Source organism: Oxyura jamaicensis, chromosome 6, assembly GCF_011077185.1.
Source record: "Oxyura jamaicensis isolate SHBP4307 breed ruddy duck chromosome 6, BPBGC_Ojam_1.0, whole genome shotgun sequence".
In the NCBI taxonomy this organism is placed as follows: Eukaryota; Metazoa; Chordata; class Aves; order Anseriformes; family Anatidae; genus Oxyura; species Oxyura jamaicensis.
Window position 1 is genome coordinate 7712314 of NC_048898.1, and position 8654 is coordinate 7720967.

The window sequence follows — 8654 nt, forward strand, 5'->3', positions numbered from 1 at the left end:
GCTGGAGGGCAGCACAGTCATCCCTGTGTAAATGTTAACAGAGGGCAGCTAGCTGCAGCCTTTCCTGGGAATGTGCAGGAGCTCCTGCTGACATTTGCACCCACCATATGGCAGAGTGCAGTGTGGCCATCCAGCGCTGAGCACGCCGCCTTACAAATGATGTTGCTGCCCTTGAGCAGATTCACGGGTTGCCTTTTTGTTGTCCTGTATTGCTGTGTGCCTCCATTTACATCAGAAAGACACATCTTTTTTTTATTATTATTTTTTGGCAGTAGTGTGTGTGTTGGGGGGGAGTACCATTAACACTATCAATACTCTGGCAAGATGTAAGCCACGTACATACAATCAACACAAAGCCAAATAAAGCGGGGTGACTGGGTAAATCAGGTAGCTCTTCATGGTCATTGAAATACTCAGGCGTGAATGTGAGTTTTCAGTGTGCACGTCCATGTTGTCTTCAGAAGATGCAAAGTCAGGTCCTAGCACTTCAGACTCATGGCTCACCTTGTTTCAGGTAGGAAGTCATAACCGTGTCTTTCATTTACCTGGGGGTTCCACAATCTAAATTGCTAGGGTGGTAGAAGCAATACAATGATTTTGATGTCTTCTTTAGAAAGGAAGTATAACTGTATAGATGTGTTCAGTCATATATATATATAAGATACATCTTCCTAGGAGTCTGGGGAGCAGCATATTACACATTGAGTACCCACAGAGCTATCCATAGAATAATCTGTGGAAAATATTTGTGCTTATTTTAAGTATATTTTACTTGTTATCATAAAAGCAAAATACAACGCATACCACATTGTGATTATTATGTATTAATGTATTTATAATTCACTCATTCAGAGAACTATTTCAGAAAGGCTTACTTTAGAAAAAACGGGTGAAATAAATTAAAATCAGCATAAGCAACCTTTTTACATTGTGGATACATTTTCCTATTTTGTTAAGCCTGTATGTAAATTCATCTCAGCAGCAGCTAAAAGAGAACAAAAGGGAAAAGCTACGTATTTATAGTTGCCAGAGCAATTAGTTAGGAATAAGGTAGTTTTCAGCTACTTATGTGCATGTTGTGAAGGTCGTGACATTCAAAGGTAATTTTGAGGGCAAGCTCTTGTATAAAGATTTTGAAATGCATTGATGGTCTTATCCAGCTCATGGCTGGACTAGCTATTGCACCTCAAAAACAAGCCTTTTCCTTGCAGCCTCTTTATTCCCACAGCCGGCATCCTTGCTGCACCCTCTGCTAGCTCCTTTTTATGAAGAACAGATGTGGAGATAAAACTAAGCTTTCACCTTCAGTGCTGTTCCTTTCCGGTCAAAGCTAAAGGATTTTAATGAAATAGTAATGAAAAACATACCACTAGCTATGTAATTTCTTTAGTGGGGATGAACAGAGGTTATCTACAGGCTTTTGAAAGTGTGATTCTCTTTCAAAAGAAAAAGTTTCAGTTAATTGTCATGTACATTGCACCCTGAGTGATATATGAGTCTTATTAGTACATACAGATTTATGAGACAGGATACAGTCCTTGGAAAGAAAAATCTCTTAAATTATTACATTTTACCTCTCTCACCTTTGTTCTTATGCAAGGTCAAACTGCACATTTTAAATGTTCACCTGTCACATTCCTTAAAGATGAAGATTGCTGCAGGTTGGGCTGTGCTGAATTTGGCACCGTCAGTGCCCTGAACTCTGAAAGCAGAACGAGGGGTTTGACATGTTGTGATTGCAGTTTGACTGAGAGACGGGAACTGGTGGCTTTTGTGGTACTCGCACCCCCCAGCCTTATTAACCCAAATAGAAATTTTATCCTTCGGATGCTATTTAAAGGTAAGCAAGCCCTTCTTAGCCCTACAGTATTCTTCTCTTGATGAAACCATGTAGCTATGTGTAGAAGCAGTAAAGAAATGGACAAATAATTATGTTATTTGTTCTTGTGGAAGAGAAAAATCAATGGAAAGCAGCCAAAGATATGGAGACAGCGGACAGAAAACAGCAAGGGAAGAAGGCAAGGGGACTGGAAGGGAACTTAATTCCTTATCTTCTCACAGTGATCCGTGGGTGCAGTGGCTAACCTCAGTTCACAATTCTAGAGTCTACTGCAAGTGATTGGCTCTGGGTGTGGGGGGCTCACCGTGTCTAGTTACTCGCCGACAGATACGAGAAGCACTTCGTGCAGCTGCGGGAGGGTTGTCAGGGCAGTGCTGTAGGCAGGCTTTACACGAAGCCTGTCCAAGAACAGGTTCAGGCAACTTTCGTCTTAACAAACAGGTTTGCTTCTAAAATTTACCTTTTCATAGATTTTTTGTGAAATGTGTAGGAGAATTTCTTTAACCTCGCTTGTATGGTAGCCCTCGCGTTTCTGGCTGAGAAATAAGGGGTATTACCACAGCCAAAAGGAACAGCGTGCAGAGGTTTTTCTGCTCCCTGCTCTGCCACGAGTACAGGGTTACTCACTGCTCGGCCCCCTGGAAATGAGAACCATAGGCAGGAGGCTGCCTGGCTAGCCCCGGGGCAGCCCCCAGCTCCTCTGTGATAGCCCTGCAAGCAACATTAAATAAATCACTTGAAAGGGTGACTTTTCATCCTCAGAAACCACGTAGGAATGGCAGAATTTGAGAAATGTGGGAAAGAAGGACTCGTCCTTTCTGTGCGCGTGGTCTGCCCTGCCCTGCAGGCATGCCCGAGCATCCTCTGCCACTCCTGCAGCAACAGGAAGCTCGTTCGGCCGCGCTCTCCACAGGTGATGCTTTGGTGAGAAATGTAATTATTTCCGTCGTGCAGAGGGATGCTGTGGTTTAGTAGAGGTGACTGTGATAATTTCTGGGAAAAGGCAGCTTTCGAAAGGAGGAGTATGGCAGAGCCTAGTACACATGAAGGAACTTAGGTCTGATAATGCTGTCTACTGCTTCTCATTAATGATCTGGATTTCAGATATCAATTCATAATAAGGTTAGAAAGAGATGGAAGCAAATTTGGGTTTAATCTGGTTTTGACGCACAGTAATTAGGCCCTCCCCAAGAAGCAGACACTGTTGTACTGTAATTACAGTGCCCCCAGATGACCACTGGGACAACGCGTACGGTTCCTCCACAGCAGCTCTTGGCAGATTCATCAGCTGGAGGAGACAAGACTTACTTGTGTCCCTTACTGCTGCTGCATTCGCGTCTCATTTAGAAAACACACTTGCGCATAGACACTGATGACTTTCCCTGCTCGAATTCGGCTCCTGGAAGCTCCCTGTGGGAACAAAGCCGTGTGTTTTCCCTCTTTGCAGGCACCTGGGATCCAGTCCTGTGGCCACAGCATGGGCCAGGTTTGTGCTAGTGCTAGTTTCTGAGGGAGCTGGTACATTGTGTGTGGGGCTCATTGAGTCTGGATATTGTGTTCTGAAATAATCTGTTATTCTGTGAACAATTTATATGGATTTTCTAGTAAAATTACATTCAGTCTGAGTTTGTGTGCTTATGAATGTACATATATATTACATAAAGCACGAAGTGGAAACCTCAGTGGCTCCAAATGCATCTAGCAGAGATGCAATGTAAAAACCCAGTGTCTCTGTGACCTTGAGGACAAGCCATGGTACAGCTGAATGGAAACTTTCCTACTCCTCAGAAACTGGAGATACTTGCATTTTGGCAGGAGTGACTCTGAAGCCAGTACACGAAACTGTGCAGTGATATTCCTGGCAGGTAGCAGGGAAACAGATAGGGATAATAAAAGCAATCACATTCCCTCCCCAGGATATGTTGCAAACTCTGGATTTTTCCTTAAACTGTGAATTCAACCATTTGGCATTGTCTGGAGTAGATCATAAAGTAGCTGTAAAATACACATTTGCTACCAGGTGCTGCTTTTAATTCCTTTGATGTATTAGGTCTGTCAGCTGATCCATTTTCTATTCACATTGCCCTCCATAATCCAGTTGAAGTGTAGATAATGTAGATAGTCACAGGGTTTTTGTCTGTTTGTTTGCTTTGCCTGTTGATAGATAATAATGTATTTATGAAATGACTTACAAGAAATCAGACCTTTCTAATGCAGAGGTTTAATAGAGAAGGCTAGCCTAATAACTCAGTCTCTTCTGTGTGCCCAAATGACAATGGTATGAATTCTCTTCCCTCTCAACTTAATTCAAGGATCATTTCCACAACCTGATTTACTCTTGTACCTTCTCTAGCTATGTTGATTGAGGTAATAGACTGGAAAAGAAAAACAAATCAAGGCTTACATCATTGTATATGCTATATTTTGCTCTGGCTAAATTATATGTAGTATTCCAAGTACATATTTCTTGCTTAAAGAAAAATAAATGGAAAAAAACAACACTTTTTTGGGGGGGTTGCACAGAGCATTTGCTGTAGAAGATTCTGCAGCTTCTTCTGAAATTCTGCAGAGATTGCTGTAAAGGAAAGTGTGGGGTTTTTTTGCACGTTGGAAAGAGGAGAGCATGGAAGAGATGCCTCTTCTCCTGCAGAAATGCAGTCATCAGGGCTCATGGCTGAACACGGCTGTGGATATGCTCAGGTGGTGCTCAGCACTCAGTGCACAAAGAATGATCGCTCCATATCAGGAACATCAGGAGACAGTCATGCTTGCTGCGTTGTACTTGGATCATGGGTTGATGTTGCTTGCAAAGAGCATGCAGTCTAATAGCAAAAGCATGCAGCATTTCTGAGTTTGTAAACATCACAGAGTGCATAGATGTCTGTACAGAGCAGAGAGAGCAAATGTCATGAGGGGAGGAAGGGGGAGCAATGTATGGGGTGCATGTCTGGGTGTGAATGGGATGATGGAGAAGAGCGAAGTAAACTTTCCAAATGTAGCACATCAGAACATATGAAAATGAATTTATTTTGCAGTCTCAGATCAACTGCAGAATGCTCGTGCTCTTTTTGCGAACATGCCGGGGCAGCTGGGCATGTTTTGAAATCCCATGCAGGCTGCTATTTTGAAAGTGTGCTGATTTGGAATGCATATGGTCATTGCAAAACCTTAGCTTTGGCAGAGCGCTGCGATCACAGGAGGAGGATCATTACTGTGTTTACAGTTGTTGCCCCACCAATGTGATACTATATGGGATGGAAGTGCTGAATACGAGTCTTTTATAGTCATATTTGAACAGTTAAATAAAAGGATGATTTGAACACGCTGAGCATTGCTGTTCTCAGTTATTCCACTGGGAAATGTCTTTCTGGTAACATGAAGAATTTCATGGCTGTAGCTCGACTGTCTCAGTATTTCAGTGAGGCAGAAGGCAGCATTCCTGCAAGATCAAACATTGCAGCTTAGCATTGCAAAACTTAGCACTTTGAGTATCACTTTAAATGGGATAAAAATGAAATATTTATAACAGGCAAAGAAAGAGGCAACAGCAGAACGAAAACCAGAGTGGAACGCTTGGATGAAAAGCAAAAACTCCCTCACTGCAGCCCTGGCTCCCTTCTGGAAACACCCTCATATCTGATCTGATTCTAGAAGAGAAACAGATGTTATGTCTTTTACTCTTCTCCCTCCCTCCAACCCCCAGAAAAACAACTCAAACCTGTGCATCTTTAATTACCCTGAACAAGAAGCTGATACTTATTTCAGCATTTTTGAAAGTGATGTCACTAGCCTAGTCTGTGGAGATAAATTCAGTGGTTTTATAAATGGGATTAAGCGCTGGGTTTTCTTCCAATCTTCTTCTCTGAGGGTGATGGCATGTGATCTAGATCGGGTCATATTCACGTTGTCATAGGGGATATTTATCCATTCAAGGTAACCATTGCTCCTGCCTGCTGGGACACAGGTTGGAAGCAGCCCCTGCGTGCCCCCAGCAGCCAGCTCCTGGTGGTGTGGCCAGGCTGGGTTAGGAGCTCGGAGGAGAACCGGGCAGCCTTCCTCCAGATGGTACAAACAAGCAGGCTCTGCACTCGGCCGGTGAGTGCTGGAAGAGATCCCCAATGTTCAAAGTTAATCAAGTTGTGGCCTAATTAAAGCGCATTACTGCCGCTTTGTCTTTCTTCCTGTGGTGCCTGAGACAATAAGCTACAATAAAGGAGCCCTGGTGGAGTAGTTTTATACATCTCTTAAGAGGTCAAATAACTTTGGTATTTGAGATGTTGATCGTATAGAGAGACAAAAGGCTAAGATTTGTTTACTTTATCCCTCCTGCCAAGTTAATTTTAGTACCTATTATTTGACAGTACTAATTAAACCATATTTCATTCTTTTCCATTCTGTAGTGGCTAAATACTGACAAACAGAACTGTTGAACAGCTGAAACCTACTTAAAATTACTTCTACTCTGTCATACGCCAAGTTCTGTAATGTACAGATCACTTTGAAGTTAAGGGAAAAGTTTAAGTTTAAAGTGTGTTCATGCTGTCAATCTCTACATGGTCTCTAATGATCAACTAAACACTGCTTACTACTAGACTATATTTTTATTTTTGTCTTTCTATAGGAAAATAGAGAACTCAATTGTGCTTAGATCTATCAACATATTTTCCTTATATTGCTTTTATATTATGTGTATTTGCAATAACTGTTGCAACACAAAAACATTTAAGAAAGTGATGCAATTTTGGACAGACATGGAATTGAAAGACAGAAGTCATTAACAAATAATATCAAATTCTTTGTTTATTGCTATTGAAATAAAACTCTCGGAGCTTGATTCTGGTTTTCTTTATGTCACTAGACAGGAGGCGGTGTAACCAGACAATACAGAAGCATAGTGTTGGCATGCCCTATAATTTTCTTGAGTTTTCCATACCTCTGTAAGTCCAGAATTCTATCAGAATCTGTTTGACTTTCTTGTGTCTCCTTTTCAAGCAAGGCTTTGGCTTGCTATAGGAAAAAAAAAAAAAAAAAAAAAAAAAAAAGACTATAAAAACAACTACAACTTCCCAGCAGCTAATAAACTAAACAATCAGAAGATCTCAGATTAATTGCAGTTAGGTTTAGATTTATGATCTCATGCTTTGGAAATAATCTTGTTCATAGGTGTTCAGTATTTGCAGTTGCCAGTGTCACACAGTCGGTGTATGACTAGAACCACTTCATTTTCTTTGAGAAATGGCAGAGGAAGCCTCTGCCTGGAATTCCGGTCCAGTGTTATACTTATTTCTTGGAAAGAAGTAGAAAGTGCTGCAAAATATGAATGTGATTATAGTCTTGCATGAAAGTAAATCATGAACAATTAGTCTGAAGACAAGAAAAGAAAAGTGATATTAACTGTTAGGAGACCGTAACGTGGTCCTATATTCTCATTCTGTCTGTGGTGTGCAAAGTATGTCATTTCTAGAGTGCATTTATTTTAGTTACCCCTGGTACCTTTTAATTAGTACATCAAATACCAGAATACCATGCTAGTAAAATTGTTCTGATTTTTTCCCTTAAGCTAAAGTCTCCTCTCTCTCACAGGAAAGCATCACAAAATAAAACCAAAAAGAATGACGTAGTATTTTCATTTGAGGGTGATAAGAATTCATATTCATTCTTCCTAATCGCTCAGGAAATAGTGAGCAACTTTCAATTACCTAACCATGGAGCAGAACCAACTTCCCCTACAGTGTGGCAGGTGATTTCTGGCTGCTTCCAGTTTGGGCTTGTGACAGTGGAGCCCACTGAGAGTTTTGACTTTCACGAAGCAGCTGCTGAATATTTTGAGGACCTGAAAAATATCTGAAAACAAACAAGCAAAACCCCCCTGAAAGCCTGATACCTGAAGAAACAGGTACCATCTGAGAAATGGGAACTCAAAACTGAAGGACACCTAAATCGGCAGTCACATTTCAAAAGTGTAGGATCCTTGCATCTAATTTAAAAGTTTTGCCCTGGCAGGTCCATCTTCAATTTATCCAGTGTCATTATATCTGAAAAATACACAGTGCATGTGTGAGGGCCTGTAACCGAACATCACGGCTTCACCAGTGAGCTACAGGAGGCCCCAGTTTGGCTTCCCTCAGCAGTCTGGCCACCCGGGACTGTCAAGGCTCCCTTTCTTGGTCCCCCAGTACACCTCTGGATTTGTGCCTCTCATGCTGCTCCCCATGTCTCTCCATCAGACTGCTTTGGGATCCAGAATCTGAAGCACCCAGAGTGCTCACATGGAGGAGGGAGGGTAGGAGAAGAAATGAAATTTCCTTGATTATCAGGCAAATTCCCATCAAAAACCCATTTTAGGTTTGGTGAAATTTCTTGGAAGGAGAGAAGTTTCTAATGAAGTGCTTTTGGTTGGTTAAACACAGATTAGTCAGAATATTTTTGACCATTTAATTAGCCAGAAGGAGAGGCCATCAAATGTTGAGGAATCACCCTGATAATGAGAAAAGTTTGTATTAAAAGGCTCATCAGTCTCACAGTGGCAGAGAGAACTATATATGAAAGTCATGACAATTTAGCAGGTTAGCTCTATTTAAGTGGCAGATATAATTTAGAGAGAAATGTTCTTATATCCTTTATTAACTAGTTTTATGATGATTTGCTAAAGAAATCTGGCTTCTCTAATTATGCTAGATGTCCATTCATCTGTCTGTCAACTCCTTCTCTGGGAGCCTTTGAATCTGCTTAATGTGGCAGCAGGGCAGACGCCAGACAACTTTGCTGCTATCAATGCACACAAAAATGTGCCCAGGTAAATTCATGCCCTCTT